This window comes from Hyla sarda, unplaced genomic scaffold (genome assembly GCF_029499605.1).
Source record: "Hyla sarda isolate aHylSar1 unplaced genomic scaffold, aHylSar1.hap1 scaffold_1743, whole genome shotgun sequence".
Lineage (NCBI taxonomy): Eukaryota > Metazoa > Chordata > Amphibia > Anura > Hylidae > Hyla > Hyla sarda.
The window spans coordinates 22,775-44,789 of NW_026608386.1; the positions used below are offsets into that span (position 1 = coordinate 22,775).

The 22,015-nt window shown below is 46.2% G+C and overlaps 7 non-coding genes and 1 pseudogene across 7 annotated transcripts; all 8 read left to right on the forward strand.

The window, feature by feature from the left end:
* Positions 1-1,948: 1,948 nt before the first annotated feature.
* Positions 1,949-2,139, forward strand: LOC130312947 (U2 spliceosomal RNA). Its single transcript, XR_008860988.1, has one exon. It is a non-coding gene; the product is annotated as a U2 spliceosomal RNA (small nuclear RNA).
* A 2,098-nt stretch (positions 2,140-4,237) lies between these two features.
* Positions 4,238-4,428, forward strand: LOC130312948 (U2 spliceosomal RNA). The gene has a single exon (XR_008860989.1). It is a non-coding gene; the product is annotated as a U2 spliceosomal RNA (small nuclear RNA).
* A 2,103-nt stretch (positions 4,429-6,531) lies between these two features.
* Positions 6,532-6,749, forward strand: LOC130312971 (U2 spliceosomal RNA; annotated as a pseudogene).
* Positions 6,750-12,138: 5,389 nt separating this feature from the next.
* Positions 12,139-12,324, forward strand: LOC130312970 (U2 spliceosomal RNA). The gene has a single exon (XR_008861009.1). It is a non-coding gene; the product is annotated as a U2 spliceosomal RNA (small nuclear RNA).
* A 2,103-nt stretch (positions 12,325-14,427) lies between these two features.
* Positions 14,428-14,618, forward strand: LOC130312950 (U2 spliceosomal RNA). The gene has a single exon (XR_008860990.1). It is a non-coding gene; the product is annotated as a U2 spliceosomal RNA (small nuclear RNA).
* Positions 14,619-16,701: 2,083 nt separating this feature from the next.
* LOC130312951 (U2 spliceosomal RNA) lies at positions 16,702-16,892 on the forward strand. Its single transcript, XR_008860991.1, has one exon. It is a non-coding gene; the product is annotated as a U2 spliceosomal RNA (small nuclear RNA).
* A 2,079-nt stretch (positions 16,893-18,971) lies between these two features.
* Positions 18,972-19,162, forward strand: LOC130312969 (U2 spliceosomal RNA). Its single transcript, XR_008861008.1, has one exon. It is a non-coding gene; the product is annotated as a U2 spliceosomal RNA (small nuclear RNA).
* Positions 19,163-21,260: 2,098 nt separating this feature from the next.
* On the forward strand, positions 21,261-21,451 carry LOC130312952 (U2 spliceosomal RNA). Its single transcript, XR_008860992.1, has one exon. It is a non-coding gene; the product is annotated as a U2 spliceosomal RNA (small nuclear RNA).
* Positions 21,452-22,015: the final 564 nt, after the last annotated feature.

Consider the following 22,015-nt stretch of genomic DNA (forward strand, 5'->3'; position numbering starts at 1 on the left):
TTCTGCTGCTTCTGCTTCTGCTTGTGTCTGGCCCCTGTTGGAGCGTCCAGGCACAGGACTTCTGCTGCTGCTGACTAAATGGCCTCCTTAATTGGATCATTTGAGTAGCCAGCACACCTGTGCAGGTAGGGCATGACATGATAGGCAGCTGCCTTGATAGCGGGTGGGTGCTGAATGTTCCTAATTGACAAAATAAGATTAATGCTTATGAAGAAATATAAAATCTCATCCCTTCCCCAATATCGCGCCACACCCCTACCCCTTAATTCCCTGGTTGAACGTGATGGACATATGTCTTTTTTCGACCGTACTAACTATGTAACTATGTAACATAACATGGGGGGGGGGGGGGTCTCCTGGCTGTTCACACAGGTGTGTCATTGCTGTACATTGACCATGCATTGCTTCTGTGGTATTGCAAAGGCAAAGACAAATGCTTCCAGCCATCCATTGCACTAATGGATTGGTCATCAGCTGGCTGTCTATGTCCCGCATCAATATAGACCAAAGTACAGAGGGTTAGGCTATGCTATTGTGCACCTACCTGATGCATCAGAAGGTGCGAGGCCCTTGCTAAATTCTGTGCACAGACTTTGAGATCTATGCTTTAGACTGTATCTAAACCTGCTCCAACATGGACTGACATTCTGGCCTACTTTCAGCCGATGCGACTTGTCTGTCGCTGAACAGTCGCTTTTTATGTATTCAGCACCTATGTATAATGTTGTAAAAATGCTCTAGAAGCTAAAGTCGCAGAAATGTCACACATATTTGGCCTGCAACTTTCTGTGCGACAAATTCAGACAGGAAAAATCAGTATAAATCCTTAGAAAATTATCCCCCAGTGTCTCCATCTGCTGGCGGTATTGAATAAGCATTGCTGCAGTGATGGGGTATGCATTAGACGAAAAAAAAGAAGAAAAAGAAGAATAATACGCCCAGAAAAGAGGCGAAAAGGAGAAAAACGTAAAAAAACGTGAAAAAAAAGTAAGAGGAAGAGAAGGGAAAAAAAGGTGGAAATGGGTTTAAAAGTGATTTCGGCGGAGAAATATATATATATATATATATATATATATGCGCACACACACACATAGATATAAACGTATTCTCCGTTGAGATATTGCAGCCGCTGCTGTGTCCAGGCCCAGGAGCCTTAGCACTGTGCTGTGATGTCACTCAATACCACTGACATCACTAGGTGTAAACAACATCTCTCCTTTGCTGTGTATGTGACTATGGAGCTGTTTGGTGATGTCGTCTATTACGGCCTTCATAGAAGCAACAGGAGATTGTTGCATCCATCTTGAACCCTCAGAACTACAGTGCTATGATGTCACTCACTTCCACAGGCCTTGCAGAGTGTAAACAACAACAACCCAGCTTTGTTGTGTATGTAACCAAAGGGATTTGTGATGTCACCTAGAACCTTCACAGCAGCGACAGCTTTATGAGGAGCATCAGCACTGCTCTGCCTGAGCAGAACCATCACCGCCATAGGTTGTCAAATAACCCGGATTTAACCCACACAGGTAAGTCCAATGGGGTGCAGGCATGTCCTCTATGCTTACAGCTTCCCGTGGGTGTTGGTTTGATACCGTTTGGGGACAGCCAAGGAGGCATCTGCAGGCAACAAAGGTAGGTGTGTGCTTGTGTGTGTGTTTCCTATGCAGATCCTAAGCCCAGTGTCACATGCAAGTAGGAGGAGTAAGAAGGGTTCCTGGCAAATCCGGGTTATGGATTGCATTTAAAAAGGCCCCGTGGGAGTGCAATGGGCCCCTGTCTTGCTGCTTAGCAATAATGGTATGGGTTTAGGTTCTGCTGTGTGTACTGGTGGTTGACTGCCCCCCAGCCCAGAGTGTGCATGGAAAATTGTCTGGCAGCCTCCCTGACAGCAAGCAGTGATAGTGCCCATGAAGGGGACCTTGTTGGGCCCGCCCCTTTCACGGTTATCGCTTCTCGGCCTTTTGGCTAAGATCAAGTGTAGTATCTGTTCTTATCAGTTTAATATCTGATACGTCCCCTATCTGGGGACCATATATTAAATGGATTTTTGAGAACGGGGGCCGATTTCGAAGCTTGCTTCCGTCGCCCTATGCATTGACCCGATATGGCAGTATCTTCGGGTACAGTGCACCACCCCCTTACAGGGTTAAAAAGAAAGATTCCTACTTTCATTGCTACCTGCTTGCTGGCTAGCCAGCTAGCCAGCCCTGTGGGCCTTGCTGCTGCTGCAGCCAAAAAACAAAATGTGGTTCTGCTGCTGCTTCTGCTGCTTCTGCTTCTGCTGCTTCTGCTTCTGCTTGTGTCTGGCCCCTGTTGGAGCGTCCAGGCACAGGACTTCTGCTGCTGCTGACTAAATGGCCTCCTTAATTGGATCATTTGAGTAGCCAGCACACCTGTGCAGGTAGGGCATGACATGATAGGCAGCTGCCTTGATAGCGGGTGGGTGCTGAATGTTCCTAATTGACAAAATAAGATTAATGCTTATGAAGAAATATAAAATCTCATCCCTTCCCCAATATCGCGCCACACCCCTACCCCTTAATTCCCTGGTTGAACGTGATGGACATATGTCTTTTTTCGACCGTACTAACTATGTAACTATGTAACATAACATGGGGGGGGTCTCCTGGCTGTTCACACAGGTGTGTCATTGCTGTACATTGACCATGCATTGCTTCTGTGGTATTGCAAAGGCAAAGACAAATGCTTCCAGCCATCCATTGCACTAATGGATTGGTCATCAGCTGGCTGTCTATGTCCCGCATCAATATAGACCAAAGTACAGAGGGTTAGGCTATGCTATTGTGCACCTACCTGATGCATCAGAAGGTGCGAGGCCCTTGCTAAATTCTGTGCACAGACTTTGAGATCTATGCTTTAGACTGTATCTAAACCTGCTCCAACATGGACTGACATTCTGGCCTACTTTCAGCCGATGCGACTTGTCTGTCGCTGAACAGTCGCTTTTTATGTATTCAGCACCTATGTATAATGTTGTAAAAATGCTCTAGAAGCTAAAGTCGCAGAAATGTCACACATATTTGGCCTGCAACTTTCTGTGCGACAAATTCAGACAGGAAAAATCAGTATAAATCCTTAGAAAATTATCCCCCAGTGTCTCCATCTGCTGGCGGTATTGAATAAGCATTGCTGCACTGATGGGGTATGCATTAGACGAAAAAAAAGAAGAAAAAGAAGAATAATACGCCCAGAAAAGAGGCGAAAAGGAGAAAAACGTAAAAAAACGTGAAAAAAAAGTAAGAGGAAGAGAAGGGAAAAAAAGGTGGAAATGGGTTTAAAAGTGATTTCGGCGGAGAAATATATATATATATATATATATATATATATATATATATATATATGCGCACACACACACATAGATATAAACGTATTCTCCGTTGAGATATTGCAGCCGCTGCTGTGTCCAGGCCCAGGAGCCTTAGCACTGTGCTGTGATGTCACTCAATACCACTGACATCACTAGGTGTAAACAACATCTCTCCTTTGCTGTGTATGTGACTATGGAGCTGTTTGGTGATGTCGTCTATTACGGCCTTCATAGAAGCAACAGGAGATTGTTGCATCCATCTTGAACCCTCAGAACTACAGTGCTATGATGTCACTCACTTCCACAGGCCTTGCAGAGTGTAAACAACAACAACCCAGCTTTGTTGTGTATGTAACCAAAGGGATTTGTGATGTCACCTAGAACCTTCACAGCAGCGACAGCTTTATGAGGAGCATCAGCACTGCTCTGCCTGAGCAGAACCATCACCGCCATAGGTTGTCAAATAACCCGGATTTAACCCACACAGGTAAGTCCAATGGGGTGCAGGCATGTCCTCTATGCTTACAGCTTCCCGTGGGTGTTGGTTTGATACCGTTTGGGGACAGCCAAGGAGGCATCTGCAGGCAACAAAGGTAGGTGTGTGCTTGTGTGTGTGTTTCCTATGCAGATCCTAAGCCCAGTGTCACATGCAAGTAGGAGGAGTAAGAAGGGTTCCTGGCAAATCCGGGTGATGGATTGCATTTAAAAAGGCCCCGTGGGAGTGCAATGGGCCCCTGTCTTGCTGCTTAGCAATAATGGTATGGGTTTAGGTTCTGCTGTGTGTACTGGTGGTTGACTGCCCCCCAGCCCAGAGTGTGCATGGAAAATTGTCTGGCAGCCTCCCTGACAGCAAGCAGTGATAGTGCCCATGAAGGGGACCTTGTTGGGCCCGCCCCTTTCACGGTTATCGCTTCTCGGCCTTTTGGCTAAGATCAAGTGTAGTATCTGTTCTTATCAGTTTAATATCTGATACGTCCCCTATCTGGGGACCATATATTAAATGGATTTTTGAGAACGGGGGCCGATTTCGAAGCTTGCTTCCGTCGCCCTATGCATTGACCCGATATGGCAGTATCTTCGGGTACAGTGCACCACCCCCTTACAGGGTTAAAAAGAAAGATTCCTACTTTCATTGCTACCTGCTTGCTGGCTAGCCAGCTAGCCAGCCCTGTGGGCCTTGCTGCTGCTGCAGCCAAAAAACAAAAGGTGGTGCTGCTGCTGCTTCTGCTGCTTCTGCTTCTGCTTGTGTCTGGCCCCTGTTGGAGCGTCCAGGCACAGGACTTCTGCTGCTGCTGACTAAATGGCCTCCTTAATTGGATCATTTGAGTAGCCAGCACACCTGTGCAGGTAGGGCATGACATGATAGGCAGCTGCCTTGATAGCGGGTGGGTGCTGAATGTTCCTAATTGACAAAATAAGATTAATGCTTATGAAGAAATATAAAATCTCATCCCTTCCCCAATATCGCGCCACACCCCTACCCCTTAATTCCCTGGTTGAACGTGATGGACATATGTCTTTTTTCGACCGTACTAACTATGTAACTATGTAACATAACATGGGGGGGGGGGGGGGGGGTCTCCTGGCTGTTCACACAGGTGTGTCATTGCTGTACATTGACCATGCATTGCTTCTGTGGTATTGCAAAGGCAAAGACAAATGCTTCCAGCCATCCATTGCACTAATGGATTGGTCATCAGCTGGCTGTCTATGTCCCGCATCAATATAGACCAAAGTACAGAGGGTTAGGCTATGCTATTGTGCACCTACCTGATGCATCAGAAGGTGCGAGGCCCTTGCTAAATTCTGTGCACAGACTTTGAGATCTATGCTTTAGACTGTATCTAAACCTGCTCCAACATGGACTGACATTCTGGCCTACTTTCAGCCGATGCGACTTGTCTGTCGCTGAACAGTCGCTTTTTATGTATTCAGCACCTATGTATAATGTTGTAAAAATGCTCTAGAAGCTAAAGTCGCAGAAATGTCACACATATTTGGCCTGCAACTTTCTGTGCGACAAATTCAGACAGGAAAAATCAGTATAAATCCTTAGAAAATTATCCCCCAGTGTCTCCATCTGCTGGCGGTATTGAATAAGCATTGCTGCACTGATGGGGTATGCATTAGACGAAAAAAAAGAAGAAAAAGAAGAATAATACGCCCAGAAAAGAGGCGAAAAGGAGAAAAACGTAAAAAAACGTGAAAAAAAAGTAAGAGGAAGAGAAGGGAAAAAAAGGTGGAAATGGGTTTAAAAGTGATTTCGGCGGAGAAATATATATATATATATATATATATATATATATATATATATATATATATATATATGCGCACACACACACATAGATATAAACGTATTCTCCGTTGAGATATTGCAGCCGCTGCTGTGTCCAGGCCCAGGAGCCTTAGCACTGTGCTGTGATGTCACTCAATACCACTGACATCACTAGGTGTAAACAACATCTCTCCTTTGCTGTGTATGTGACTATGGAGCTGTTTGGTGATGTCGTCTATTACGGCCTTCATAGAAGCAACAGGAGATTGTTGCATCCATCTTGAACCCTCAGAACTACAGTGCTATGATGTCACTCACTTCCACAGGCCTTGCAGAGTGTAAACAACAACAACCCAGCTTTGTTGTGTATGTAACCAAAGGGATTTGTGATGTCACCTAGAACCTTCACAGCAGCGACAGCTTTATGAGGAGCATCAGCACTGCTCTGCCTGAGCAGAACCATCACCGCCATAGGTTGTCAAATAACCCGGATTTAACCCACACAGGTAAGTCCAATGGGGTGCAGGCATGTCCTCTATGCTTACAGCTTCCCGTGGGTGTTGGTTTGATACCGTTTGGGGACAGCCAAGGAGGCATCTGCAGGCAACAAAGGTAGGTGTGTGCTTGTGTGTGTGTTTCCTATGCAGATCCTAAGCCCAGTGTCACATGCAAGTAGGAGGAGTAAGAAGGGTTCCTGGCAAATCCGGGTTATGGATTGCATTTAAAAAGGCCCCGTGGGAGTGCAATGGGCCCCTGTCTTGCTGCTTAGCAATAATGGTATGGGTTTAGGTTCTGCTGTGTGTACTGGTGGTTGACTGCCCCCCAGCCCAGAGTGTGCATGGAAAATTGTCTGGCAGCCTCCCTGACAGCAAGCAGTGATAGTGCCCATGAAGGGGACCTTGTTGGGCCCGCCCCTTTCACGGTTATCGCTTCTCGGCCTTTTGGCTAAGATCAAGTGTAGTATCTGCATTTGGTCTGGTCGGAAGGTGTCTGTGGTACCCCGCTTCTCGGCCTTGGGGGATTGTCTCTCCTTACGGAGGGACTTCACCCCCTTGCTGCTATTGGGGAGCGGGCTTAGTCCACAGACAACGGGTTGCGATCCCCCTGTCTCTGGGACCTTGTGTCTCAGAAGGCATTTTCGGTACGTTGAGCGTTACCTGTAGCTTCGGAAGCACCTAGGGTACCCCCGACCTCTGCCTTGGGTAAGGGTTCCGCTTTTATAGCGGGATTCCGAGCCCCTGCTGCTATTGGGGAAGGGGCTTAGTCCCTGGGTGTGGAAGATGCCGTTCTCCTGGGCTTTCCCCTCTGGGGAAATGTCGATGCGAAATACCATCCGCATAGAGGTGTCGGAGAGCCATCGTCAGTTGAAGAACCTCCGCTTCATTGCGGAGGTGATTCTTCTTGACTACTTCCGCCTCAATAGGGAGGACATCCTGTGTCTAAATGACCAGGAAAGCCGTGGCCTGTATACCGTCACCTTCACGGCCACGGCGTGTTGCGATAACATCTATGCAACCTTGTCTGGTGCGGACCAGAGGGACGATCGACTCGACGGTCTTTCGTTCCAGTTCCTCTATGGTGAGGAACATATACCGTTGGTGGTGGCTATGCACAGCCCTCATGTGACCACGGAGGATATAGCCACTTTTCTTCGACGATACTGCGAAGAGGTGCGATTCGCAAACAAAATCTTGAACTCCGTGCGGTTCTGGAACGGCAAGAGGAAGTTCTGGGTCAAGCTCCGTAAGGATCCCGGTGGTATTGGGGGTCTTTGCCATCCGCCCCCAAATTTTGCCATCGGGAGAGTTCGGGGCTTCCTGTTCTATCCTCAAATGCCTATGTATTGCCGAAATTGCTTGAGGTTTGGCCACACCCAGGAGACCTGCGGCGCGGAGCGTGTGATTCGCTGCAATAGGTGTGGCCAAGAAGGTCACATAGCCTCAAGATGTAGCCATACGATAAGGTGCAACCTCTGCGGAGAGGAAAATCACGATTTTAATTCCTGTCCCCATAAAGCAAAAACTACGATGGGTGGGTCAAGGCTGGGCCCACCCAAAGAGGGGACAGGACAAAAGACGTCCTTTTTTAAGATGCCCAAACCCCAGATGGCAGGTACTGATGGGTCCAGGCCCAAGACCTCTGGTGCTCCATCGGGGGGCCCACCGGTGGTAGTGCTAGGGGGAGGCCATGGGGATTCCACGAAGCCCGGGCGGGTGATCGAGTTTACTGCCCGGGAAATTGAAAGACGTCGATCGACTTCCTACCTGGCTCAAGAGCCCGCCAAAACTTCTGAAGGGGGCTCACCTGTGGCGGGTGGCAGCCGACGGGCCTCGGTGGGGGCAGAGGTGGACCCAAAATTGCAGCATAAGCCAGGTACTGGCTTGGCCCAGGGTCGCCCTGCTCCGGACGAAGAGGCCCCGGTGAAAGCCCGCCGGAAGGGGAGCCAGGTGGCCAGGTCTGAGCCCGGTCCTGTTACTCCGCCTATACAGGACAGGGCCAAGAAGACAAGTGGCGCCAAACCAGGGTTTGCTGCCCCGCCAGCAGTGGACCCGGTGGGTAAAACTGGCCATCGTCGATCGATGGGGAAGTTGGAGCAACAGTCCTCAGCAACGCTTGCTGGGGAACAAGCGATGAAAACTTCCCAAGGTAGCGGCAAAGGTTCCGGAAAAGAGGCCTCACAGGCCCCTGTGCAGCAGTTCCAGTCGTCAAAAGATGAAAGAAGACGCAGATCCATCAGCCGGGGGCCAGAGATTACATCGAGTGAGAGCAACACAGAGGATATGGACAGCAGTGTGACATTTAAAAGACAAAGAGAAGAAGAAGAGGAAGACATTCAAAGGAAAGCGGCGTGCCGTAGTTCGGACGAGAGCGAGCTCAGGGTCGGGGCATCATCGATCTCAAGCTCCGACCCTCAGAACATCAAGGAGCTGATGACCCCGCAGGCGGGGGATGACGGTACGCAGCTTATTATTGACTTTGATTCTCCAAGCACGGACTCTCCATAAACTATGCCTATCCCTGTAAAAATTGCCTCACTCAATGTGAGGTCCTTAAAGAGCCCTGATCGCAGGGCTGCTTTATTTTCTTATCTAGAGACATGTGACTTTGACCTTTGCCTGCTACAAGAATGTGGAATCCCTAGTAAAATGGACTATAAAGACTTAAAAGAAGACTGGAAGCTAGGCCCATCCATATGGTCCGGTGCAAATGACTGTCGTTCTGTGGGTGTTGGGCTGCTCTGCCGAGGCCAGTCCTTTTCTATTCATACAGTAACTGAGATTGTGCCTGGCAGAGCTCTTTTAATTCATCTATATTTTAATGGACTTTTAATTCGTGTTTTAAATGTGTATGCCCCTCCTGATAAACAGGAGCGGGCAGAACTATTTGAAATTTTACCACTGTTTTGTGTTGGGTCTTCCCCCCTGCTGGTGGGAGGTGATTTTAACTGCATACGTGATGGGGAACACCGGCAGGGTGGGGATATTAATCGTAAAGACCGCACTTCTTACCTGCTTAAAAATTTTATTGATGATTTTAATTTGAAAGATTGCTGGAAGGATCTCTTGCCGGAGGACCCGGGCGCCACATGGTCCAATGGAAGAGTGAGCTCCAGAATCGATTTTATTTTTTCCTCTAGAGCTTTTAAACCCCTGAAATGCACGCTCGAGCAGAATATCTTCTCTGATCATAAGCTCCTCTTGGTGGGCCTGGAGCTAGAGGGGGAGCAAAAAGCAAAAAGGGGCCTCTGGAGATTAAACACCACACTCCTAGAGGACCCTGAGATAAAAGAGGAGTTTGTGCGGACCTACCAATGCTGGCAATCACAAAGAAAACCCCATGAGCCTATGCTGCACTGGTGGGAGGGCACCAAATCTAAAATCAGATTTTTTTTTATCAAAGCAGGTAAGAAGAAGGCAAAAATGGAAAAACAGTGGTTTTATGTTCTTAACATGCGTTTAAATGTACTTTTTAAATTGAAAGAAGCTGGTATGGATGTAGAAAATGATATTTTAAACCTTAAAACTGAAATAAAACATGCCATAGAAAAGAAAGGGAAACAAATCATTTTTAACTCACATGTGCAGCACCTGGAGGAGGGCGAGAAATGTTCCCGTTTCTTTTTTAAAAAAGTGATGAATAGGAGGGATATCATCCAAAACCTTGAGGGTGAATCCACTCCAAAAGGCATGTTAGATGCAGTTTTTAACTTCTACCAGCTTCTTTTTAATAAGAAAGATCTTAATCCATCCTTTTTAGAACATGTTCTTAATTCCCTTGATTTTAAGCTAGATGTTTTAGACCAGGAGGTTTTATCCCGTGATCTTAACTTAGATGAACTTTTATTTGTTTTTAAAAGTTTTTCTAGTGGGAAGGCCCCTGGGGAAGATGGTTTACCCATCGAATTTTATTTAGCTTTTTGGGATATTTTAAAGGATGATATGGTTTTATTGTATAAAGAAACTTTTATTGTTAATGAACTTCCCCCTTCCTGGAGGAGGGGGATTGTATCATTACTTTTTAAAAAGGGTGAAAAGGATATGCTAAAAAATTGGCGCCCCATCACACTTTTAAATGTCGATTATAAAGTTTTAGCCAAGTTATTAGCTGTCCGTTTTAAACCTTTTATTCATAAATTAATTCACCCAAATCAGGTTTGTGGGGTACCTGGAAGGTCTATAGCTGAATCCCTAAATATTTTAAGAGATGTTTTATGGTATTTTAAGGATAGAAATCAAACTGTAGCAATTTTATCCTTAGACTTTGAAAAAGCCTTTGATAGGGTCTCCCATGAATACCTGTTTTTAGTTCTTAAAAAGATGGCAGTGCCTGAAACGATTTTAAGCCGAATCATGCTTTTATACCGATCCTGTTTTAGTCAAGTCTCTGTTAATGGCTTTTTAACCAGCGGTGTTCCTCTTTTATCAGGTGTCAAACAGGGCTGCCCCCTGTCCCCACTCCTTTTTATTTGCGCAATCGAACCACTGATGGCCCTCCTCAGAAAAGACCGGGTAGTAAGAGGCGTACCGATACCTGGTGGAGGAGGGACCCATCTAAAGGTGTTGGGGTACATGGATGATGTCACCATACTGTGCCCGGACTCTCCATCCATGAGGGGGGCATTGAGGAACACCAGCTATTTCTGCGAGGTCTCTGGTTTTAAGCTAAACACAGATAAATGTGACTGTTTTTATATTGGCTCCTGGGATTCATCCATCACCCCAGGAGTTACAATGCAACAGGATCAAATTAAAGTTTTAGGTATTGTTTTTAACCAGGTCAATGATGGGAGCCCTAACTGGGATTCAGCTATAGCTAAGATGGAGAAGAAGATTTTAATGTGGAATCTTAGAAACCTTACCATGGAGGGGAAGATTTTAATAATAAAGATGGTTTTACTCCCTATTATGCTATACATTGCCATGGTATTTCCTCCATCTATTTTATACATTAAAAAAGTAACTAGAATTGTTTTTACTTTTTTATGGGGTTCAAAAATGGAAAAATTAAAGCGTGATTTTATGTACAAAAGTAAAGATAATGGCGGGAAAGATGTTCCTAACCTTTTTACTTTCTTTTACATAAAGTATTTCTGTTTCTGTTTTAAAATTATTAAATCCGATGGCATTTTTAGCTGCTTTTTAAGGTACGCTGCGGGCATGGTTTTTAAAAGATGGTTGCGCATCCCTCTGAACGCTCCGGTGCTTCTGTGTCCCCCAAAACATTATGTGGTGTTGGAAAAGACAGTCAGGCTCCTAGGTCTCCAAGATTTGGAGCCTGACATACTGGGGGACCAGAGAAAGGTATCAAAGGTCCTCAGGCGGAGTGAGGTTACCCTGGCAGTGTCCAATTTCACACAGGCAAGATCCAAAAAGGTATGGCGGAACGTGTACGGGAAGTTTCTAGCGAATGTACACAGGGATCTTGCCTGGGCAATCGTCCACCAGTGCCTCCCTACTCGTGAGTTCCAGCACAGGCGAGGACTGGTGGCGAGAGCCAAGTGCCCGAGAGATGGCTGCGGAGTGGACGAAACGGTGCTGCACATATTTTGGAACTGCCCTTTTGCACGGGAGCTTTGGAGGAAGGTAGGCCCACTTTTGAAGTGGGCCTGCGGCCTAAAAGATTTTAATCACGAATGTGTCTTTTACGGTCTTTTTAACTGCCCCAATTTTAAACAGCAGATGATCTGCTGGATGATTATTAATTGTTTTAAAAATGCCATCTGGAAAGTTAGGAACATCTTACTTTTTAAACATGATTTTATTGATGTTAAAAACTGTATAAAGCTGGCCCTGAGTGAGATGTACATCTATTACCTAAGAGACAAGAAACAGTTGGGGGCCAGCGAGGCAGCATCCATGTGGTGTCTGCCTCTATGGAACGAAATAACAATATAATCAGTTTTTATGACATTTGTATAATGTTTTATCCTGCCATTTTTATTTTTTCTCCTTTTATTACTGGTTTTATTATTTGTATTTTAAAACTTTTGTGAACCTTTTATTATTTTGCATTTTAAATTTTGTATGGTTTCTTATTTATTCAATAAAATTTTGTTGAAACCTTATCTGTTCTTATCAGTTTAATATCTGATACGTCCCCTATCTGGGGACCATATATTAAATGGATTTTTGAGAACGGGGGCCGATTTCGAAGCTTGCTTCCGTCGCCCTATGCATTGACCCGATATGGCAGTATCTTCGGGTACAGTGCACCACCCCCTTACAGGGTTAAAAAGAAAGATTCCTACTTTCATTGCTACCTGCTTGCTGGCTAGCCAGCTAGCCAGCCCTGTGGGCCTTGCTGCTGCTGCAGCCAAAAAACAAAAGGTGGTGCTGCTGCTGCTTCTGCTGCTTCTGCTTCTGCTTGTGTCTGGCCCCTGTTGGAGCGTCCAGGCACAGGACTTCTGCTGCTGCTGACTAAATGGCCTCCTTAATTGGATCATTTGAGTAGCCAGCACACCTGTGCAGGTAGGGCATGACATGATAGGCAGCTGCCTTGATAGCGGGTGGGTGCTGAATGTTCCTAATTGACAAAATAAGATTAATGCTTATGAAGAAATATAAAATCTCATCCCTTCCCCAATATCGCGCCACACCCCTACCCCTTAATTCCCTGGTTGAACGTGATGGACATATGTCTTTTTTCGACCGTACTAACTATGTAACTATGTAACATAACATGGGGGGGGGGGGGGGGGGTCTCCTGGCTGTTCACACAGGTGTGTCATTGCTGTACATTGACCATGCATTGCTTCTGTGGTATTGCAAAGGCAAAGACAAATGCTTCCAGCCATCCATTGCACTAATGGATTGGTCATCAGCTGGCTGTCTATGTCCCGCATCAATATAGACCAAAGTACAGAGGGTTAGGCTATGCTATTGTGCACCTACCTGATGCATCAGAAGGTGCGAGGCCCTTGCTAAATTCTGTGCACAGACTTTGAGATCTATGCTTTAGACTGTATCTAAACCTGCTCCAACATGGACTGACATTCTGGCCTACTTTCAGCCGATGCGACTTGTCTGTCGCTGAACAGTCGCTTTTTATGTATTCAGCACCTATGTATAATGTTGTAAAAATGCTCTAAGAAGCTAAAGTCGCAGAAATGTCACACATATTTGGCCTGCAACTTTCTGTGCGACAAATTCAGACAGGAAAAATCAGTATAAATCCTTAGAAAATTATCCCCCAGTGTCTCCATCTGCTGGCGGTATTGAATAAGCATTGCTGCACTGATGGGGTATGCATTAGACGAAAAAAAAGAAGAAAAAGAAGAATAATACGCCCAGAAAAGAGGCGAAAAGGAGAAAAACGTAAAAAAACGTGAAAAAAAAGTAAGAGGAAGAGAAGGGAAAAAAAGGTGGAAATGGGTTTAAAAGTGATTTCGGCGGAGAAATATATATATATATATATATATATATATATATATATATATATATATATATATGCGCACACACACACATAGATATAAACGTATTCTCCGTTGAGATATTGCAGCCGCTGCTGTGTCCAGGCCCAGGAGCCTTAGCACTGTGCTGTGATGTCACTCAATACCACTGACATCACTAGGTGTAAACAACATCTCTCCTTTGCTGTGTATGTGACTATGGAGCTGTTTGGTGATGTCGTCTATTACGGCCTTCATAGAAGCAACAGGAGATTGTTGCATCCATCTTGAACCCTGCAGAACTACAGTGCTATGATGTCACTCACTTCCACAGGCCTTGCAGAGTGTAAACAACAACAACCCAGCTTTGTTGTGTATGTAACCAAAGGGATTTGTGATGTCACCTAGAACCTTCACAGCAGCGACAGCTTTATGAGGAGCATCAGCACTGCTCTGCCTGAGCAGAACCATCACCGCCATAGGTTGTCAAATAACCCGGATTTAACCCACACAGGTAAGTCCAATGGGGTGCAGGCATGTCCTCTATGCTTACAGCTTCCCGTGGGTGTTGGTTTGATACCGTTTGGGGACAGCCAAGGAGGCATCTGCAGGCAACAAAGGTAGGTGTGTGCTTGTGTGTGTGTTTCCTATGCAGATCCTAAGCCCAGTGTCACATGCAAGTAGGAGGAGTAAGAAGGGTTCCTGGCAAATCCGGGTTATGGATTGCATTTAAAAAGGCCCCGTGGGAGTGCAATGGGCCCCTGTCTTGCTGCTTAGCAATAATGGTATGGGTTTAGGTTCTGCTGTGTGTACTGGTGGTTGACTGCCCCCCAGCCCAGAGTGTGCATGGAAAATTGTCTGGCAGCCTCCCTGACAGCAAGCAGTGATAGTGCCCATGAAGGGGACCTTGTTGGGCCCGCCCCTTTCACGGTTATCGCTTCTCGGCCTTTTGGCTAAGATCAAGTGTAGTATCTGTTCTTATCAGTTTAATATCTGATACGTCCCCTATCTGGGGACCATATATTAAATGGATTTTTGAGAACGGGGGCCGATTTCGAAGCTTGCTTCCGTCGCCCTATGCATTGACCCGATATGGCAGTATCTTCGGGTACAGTGCACCACCCCCTTACAGGGTTAAAAAGAAAGATTCCTACTTTCATTGCTACCTGCTTGCTGGCTAGCCAGCTAGCCAGCCCTGTGGGCCTTGCTGCTGCTGCAGCCAAAAAACAAAAGGTGGTGCTGCTGCTGCTTCTGCTGCTTCTGCTTCTGCTTGTGTCTGGCCCCTGTTGGAGCGTCCAGGCACAGGACTTCTGCTGCTGCTGACTAAATGGCCTCCTTAATTGGATCATTTGAGTAGCCAGCACACCTGTGCAGGTAGGGCATGACATGATAGGCAGCTGCCTTGATAGCGGGTGGGTGCTGAATGTTCCTAATTGACAAAATAAGATTAATGCTTATGAAGAAATATAAAATCTCATCCCTTCCCCAATATCGCGCCACACCCCTACCCCTTAATTCCCTGGTGAACGTGATGGACATATGTCTTTTTTCGACCGTACTAACTATGTAACTATGTAACATAACATGGGGGGGGGGGGGGGGGGTCTCCTGGCTGTTCACACAGGTGTGTCATTGCTGTACATTGACCATGCATTGCTTCTGTGGTATTGCAAAGGCAAAGACAAATGCTTCCAGCCATCCATTGCACTAATGGATTGGTCATCAGCTGGCTGTCTATGTCCCGCATCAATATAGACCAAAGTACAGAGGGTTAGGCTATGCTATTGTGCACCTACCTGATGCATCAGAAGGTGCGAGGCCCTTGCTAAATTCTGTGCACAGACTTTGAGATCTATGCTTTAGACTGTATCTAAACCTGCTCCAACATGGACTGACATTCTGGCCTACTTTCAGCCGATGCGACTTGTCTGTCGCTGAACAGTCGCTTTTTATGTATTCAGCACCTATGTATAATGTTGTAAAAATGCTCTAGAAGCTAAAGTCGCAGAAATGTCACACATATTTGGCCTGCAACTTTCTGTGCGACAAATTCAGACAGGAAAAATCAGTATAAATCCTTAGAAAATTATCCCCCAGTGTCTCCATCTGCTGGCGGTATTGAATAAGCATTGCTGCACTGATGGGGTATGCATTAGACGAAAAAAAAGAAGAAAAAGAAGAATAATACGCCCAGAAAAGAGGCGAAAAGGAGAAAAACGTAAAAAAACGTGAAAAAAAAGTAAGAGGAAGAGAAGGGAAAAAAAGGTGGAAATGGGTTTAAAAGTGATTTCGGCGGAGAAATATATATATATATATATATATATATATATATATATATATATATGCGCACACACACACATAGATATAAACGTATTCTCCGTTGAGATATTGCAGCCGCTGCTGTGTCCAGGCCCAGGAGCCTTAGCACTGTGCTGTGATGTCACTCAATACCACTGACATCACTAGGTGTAAACAACATCTCTCCTTTGCTGTGTATGTGACTATGGAGCTGTTTGGTGATGTCGTCTATTACGGCCTTCATAGAAGCAACAGGAGATTGTTGCATCCATCTTGAACCCTCAGAACTACAGTGCTATGATGTCACTCACTTCCACAGGCCTTGCAGAGTGTAAACAACAACAACCCAGCTTTGTTGTGTATGTAACCATAGGGATTTGTGATGTCACCTAGAACCTTCACAGCAGCGACAGCTTTATGAGGAGCATCAGCACTGCTCTGCCTGAGCAGAACCATCACCGCCATAGGTTGTCAAATAACCCGGATTTAACCCACACAGGTAAGTCCAATGGGGTGCAGGCATGTCCTCTATGCTTACAGCTTCCCGTGGGTGTTGGTTTGATACCGTTTGGGGACAGCCAAGGAGGCATCTGCAGGCAACAAAGGTAGTGTGTGTGTGTTTCCTATGCAGATCCTAAGCCCAGTGTCACATGCAAGTAGGAGGAGTAAGAAGGGTTCCTGGCAAATCCGGGTTATGGATTGCATTTAAAAAGGCCCCGTGGGAGTGCAATGGGCCCCTGTCTTGCTGCTTAGCAATAATGGTATGGGTTTAGGTTCTGCTGTGTGTACTGGTGGTTGACTGCCCCCCAGCCCAGAGTGTGCATGGAAAATTGTCTGGCAGCCTCCCTGACAGCAAGCAGTGATAGTGCCCATGAAGGGGACCTTGTTGGGCCCGCCCCTTTCACGGTTATCGCTTCTCGGCCTTTTGGCTAAGATCAAGTGTAGTATCTGTTCTTATCAGTTTAATATCTGATACGTCCCCTATCTGGGGACCATATATTAAATGGATTTTTGAGAACGGGGGCCGATTTCGAAGCTTGCTTCCGTCGCCCTATGCATTGACCCGATATGGCAGTATCTTCGGGTACAGTGCACCACCCCCTTACAGGGTTAAAAAGAAAGATTCCTACTTTCATTGCTACCTGCTTGCTGGCTAGCCAGCTAGCCAGCCCTGTGGGCCTTGCTGCTGCTGCAGCCAAAAAACAAAAGGTGGTGCTGCTGCTGCTTCTGCTGCTTCTGCTTCTGCTTGTGTCTGGCCCCTGTTGGAGCGTCCAGGCACAGGACTTCTGCTGCTGCTGACTAAATGGCCTCCTTAATTGGATCATTTGAGTAGCCAGCACACCTGTGCAGGTAGGGCATGACATGATAGGCAGCTGCCTTGATAGCGGGTGGGTGCTGAATGTTCCTAATTGACAAAATAAGATTAATGCTTATGAAGAAATATAAAATCTCATCCCTTCCCCAATATCGCGCCACACCCCTACCCCTTAATTCCCTGGTTGAACGTGATGGACATATGTCTTTTTTCGACCGTACTAACTATGTAACTATGTAACATAACATGGGGGGGGGGGGGGGGTCTCCTGGCTGTTCACACAGGTGTGTCATTGCTGTACATTGACCATGCATTGCTTCTGTGGTATTGCAAAGGCAAAGACAAATGCTTCCAGCCATCCATTGCACTAATGGATTGGTCATCAGCTGGCTGTCTATGTCCCGCATCAATATAGACCAAAGTACAGAGGGTTAGGCTATGCTATTGTGCACCTACCTGATGCATCAGAAGGTGCGAGGCCCTTGCTAAATTCTGTGCACAGACTTTGAGATCTATGCTTTAGACTGTATCTAAACCTGCTCCAACATGGACTGACATTCTGGCCTACTTTCAGCCGATGCGACTTGTCTGTCGCTGAACAGTCGCTTTTTATGTATTCAGCACCTATGTATAATGTTGTAAAAATGCTCTAGAAGCTAAAGTCGCAGAAATGTCACACATATTTGGCCTGCAACTTTCTGTGCGACAAATTCAGACAGGAAAAATCAGTATAAATCCTTAGAAAATTATCCCCCAGTGTCTCCATCTGCTGGCGGTATTGAATAAGCATTGCTGCACTGATGGGGTATGCATTAGACGAAAAAAAAGAAGAAAAAGAAGAATAATACGCCCAGAAAAGAGGCGAAAAGGAGAAAAACGTAAAAAAACGTGAAAAAAAAGTAAGAGGAAGAGAAGGGAAAAAAAGGTGGAAATGGGTTTAAAAGTGATTTCGGCGGAGAAATATATATATATATATATATATATATATATATGCGCACACACACACATAGATATAAACGTATTCTCCGTTGAGATATTGCAGCCGCTGCTGTGTCCAGGCCCAGGAGCCTTAGCACTGTGCTGTGATGTCACTCAATACCACTGACATCACTAGGTGTAAACAACATCTCTCCTTTGCTGTGTATGTGACTATGGAGCTGTTTGGTGATGTCGTCTATTACGGCCTTCATAGAAGCAACAGGAGATTGTTGCATCCATCTTGAACCCTCAGAACTACAGTGCTATGATGTCACTCACTTCCACAGGCCTTGCAGAGTGTAAACAACAACAACCCAGCTTTGTTGTGTATGTAACCAAAGGGATTTGTGATGTCACCTAGAACCTTCACAGCAGCGACAGCTTTATGAGGAGCATCAGCACTGCTCTGCCTGAGCAGAACCATCACCGCCATAGGTTGTCAAATAACCCGGATTTAACCCACACAGGTAAGTCCAATGGGGTGCAGGCATGTCCTCTATGCTTACAGCTTCCCGTGGGTGTTGGTTTGATACCGTTTGGGGACAGCCAAGGAGGCATCTGCAGGCAACAAAGGTAGGTGTGTGCTTGTGTGTGTGTTTCCTATGCAGATCCTAAGCCCAGTGTCACATGCAAGTAGGAGGAGTAAGAAGGGTTCCTGGCAAATCCGGGTTATGGATTGCATTTAAAAAGGCCCCGTGGGAGTGCAATGGGCCCCTGTCTTGCTGCTTAGCAATAATGGTATGGGTTTAGGTTCTGCTGTGTGTACTGGTGGTTGACTGCCCCCCAGCCCAGAGTGTGCATGGAAAATTGTCTGGCAGCCTCCCTGACAGCAAGCAGTGATAGTGCCCATGAAGGGGACCTTGTTGGGCCCGCCCCTTTCACGGTTATCGCTTCTCGGCCTTTTGGCTAAGATCAAGTGTAGTATCTGTTCTTATCAGTTTAATATCTGATACGTCCCCTATCTGGGGACCATATATTAAATGGATTTTTGAGAACGTGGGCCGATTTCGAAGCTTGCTTCCGTCGCCCTATGCATTGACCCGATATGGCAGTATCTTCGGGTACAGTGCACCACCCCCTTACAGGGTTAAAAAGAAAGATTCCTACTTTCATTGCTACCTGCTTGCTGGCTAGCCAGCTAGCCAGCCCTGTGGGCCTTGCTGCTGCTGCAGCCAAAAAACAAAAGGTGGTGCTGCTGCTGCTTCTGCTGCTTCTGCTTCTGCTTGTGTCTGGCCCCTGTTGGAGCGTCCAGGCACAGGACTTCTGCTGCTGCTGACTAAATGGCCTCCTTAATTGGATCATTTGAGTAGCCAGCACACCTGTGCAGGTAGGGCATGACATGATAGGCAGCTGCCTTGATAGCGGGTGGGTGCTGAATGTTCCTAATTGACAAAATAAGATTAATGCTTATGAAGAAATATAAAATCTCATCCCTTCCCCAATATCGCGCCACACCCCTACCCCTTAATTCCCTGGTTGAACGTGATGGACATATGTCTTTTTTCGACCGTACTAACTATGTAACTATGTAACATAACATGGGGGGGGGGGGGGGGGGGGTCTCCTGGCTGTTCACACAGGTGTGTCATTGCTGTACATTGACCATGCATTGCTTCTGTGGTATTGCAAAGGCAAAGACAAATGCTTCCAGCCATCCATTGCACTAATGGATTGGTCATCAGCTGGCTGTCTATGTCCCGCATCAATATAGACCAAAGTACAGAGGGTTAGGCTATGCTATTGTGCACCTACCTGATGCATCAGAAGGTGCGAGGCCCTTGCTAAATTCTGTGCACAGACTTTGAGATCTATGCTTTAGACTGTATCTAAACCTGCTCCAACATGGACTGACATTCTGGCCTACTTTCAGCCGATGCGACTTGTCTGTCGCTGAACAGTCGCTTTTTATGTATTCAGCACCTATGTATAATGTTGTAAAAATGCTCTAGAAGCTAAAGTCGCAGAAATGTCACACATATTTGGCCTGCAACTTTCTGTGCGACAAATTCAGACAGGAAAAATCAGTATAAATCCTTAGAAAATTATCCCCCAGTGTCTCCATCTGCTGGCGGTATTGAATAAGCATTGCTGCACTGATGGGGTATGCATTAGACGAAAAAAAAGAAGAAAAAGAAGAATAATACGCCCAGAAAAGAGGCGAAAAGGAGAAAAACGTAAAAAAACGTGAAAAAAAAGTAAGAGGAAGAGAAGGGAAAAAAAGGTGGAAATGGGTTTAAAAGTGATTTCGGCGGAGAATATATATATATATATATATATATATATATATATATATATATATATATGCGCACACACACACATAGATATAAACGTATTCTCCGTTGAGATATTGCAGCCGCTGCTGTGTCCAGGCCCAGGAGCCTTAGCACTGTGCTGTGATGTCACTCAATACCACTGACATCACTAGGTGTAAACAACATCTCTCCTTTGCTGTGTATGTGACTATGGAGCTGTTTGGTGATGTCGTCTATTACGGCCTTCATAGAAGCAACAGGAGATTGTTGCATCCATCTTGAACCCTCAGAACTACAGTGCTATGATGTCACTCACTTCCACAGGCCTTGCAGAGTGTAAACAACAACAACCCAGCTTTGTTGTGTATGTAACCAAAGGGATTTGTGATGTCACCTAGAACCTTCACAGCAGCGACAGCTTTATGAGGAGCATCAGCACTGCTCTGCCTGAGCAGAACCATCACCGCCATAGGTTGTCAAATAACCCGGATTTAACCCACACAGGTAAGTCCAATGGGGTGCAGGCATGTCCTCTATGCTTACAGCTTCCCGTGGGTGTTGGTTTGATACCGTTTGGGGACAGCCAAGGAGGCATCTGCAGGCAACAAAGGTAGGTGTGTGCTTGTGTGTGTGTTTCCTATGCAGATCCTAAGCCCAGTGTCACATGCAAGTAGGAGGAGTAAGAAGGGTTCCTGGCAAATCCGGGTTATGGATTGCATTTAAAAAGGCCCCGTGGGAGTGCAATGGGCCCCTGTCTTGCTGCTTAGCAATAATGGTATGGGTTTAGGTTCTGCTGTGTGTACTGGTGGTTGACTGCCCCCCAGCCCAGAGTGTGCATGGAAAATTGTCTGGCAGCCTCCCTGACAGCAAGCAGTGATAGTGCCCATGAAGGGGACCTTGTTGGGCCCGCCCCTTTCACGGTTATCGCTTCTCGGCCTTTTGGCTAAGATCAAGTGTAGTATCTGTTCTTATCAGTTTAATATCTGATACGTCCCCTATCTGGGGACCATATATTAAATGGATTTTTGAGAACGGGGGCCGATTTCGAAGCTTGCTTCCGTCGCCCTATGCATTGACCCGATATGGCAGTATCTTCGGGTACAGTGCACCACCCCCTTACAGGGTTAAAAAGAAAGATTCCTACTTTCATTGCTACCTGCTTGCTGGCTAGCCAGCTAGCCAGCCCTGTGGGCCTTGCTGCTGCTGCAGCCAAAAAACAAAAGGTGGTGCTGCTGCTGCTTCTGCTGCTTCTGCTTCTGCTTGTGTCTGGCCCCTGTTGGAGCGTCCAGGCACAGGAACAGGACTTCTGCTGCTGCTGACTAAATGGCCTCCTTAATTGGATCATTTGAGTAGCCAGCACACCTGTGCAGGTAGGGCATGACATGATAGGCAGCTGCCTTGATAGCGGGTGGGTGCTGAATGTTCCTAATTGACAAAATAAGATTAATGCTTATGAAGAAATATAAAATCTCATCCCTTCCCCAATATCGCGCCACACCCCTACCCCTTAATTCCCTGGTTGAACGTGATGGACATATGTCTTTTTTCGACCGTACTAACTATGTAACTATGTAACATAACATGGGGGGGGGGGGGGGGGGTCTCCTGGCTGTTCACACAGGTGTGTCATTGCTGTACATTGACCATGCATTGCTTCTGTGGTATTGCAAAGGCAAAG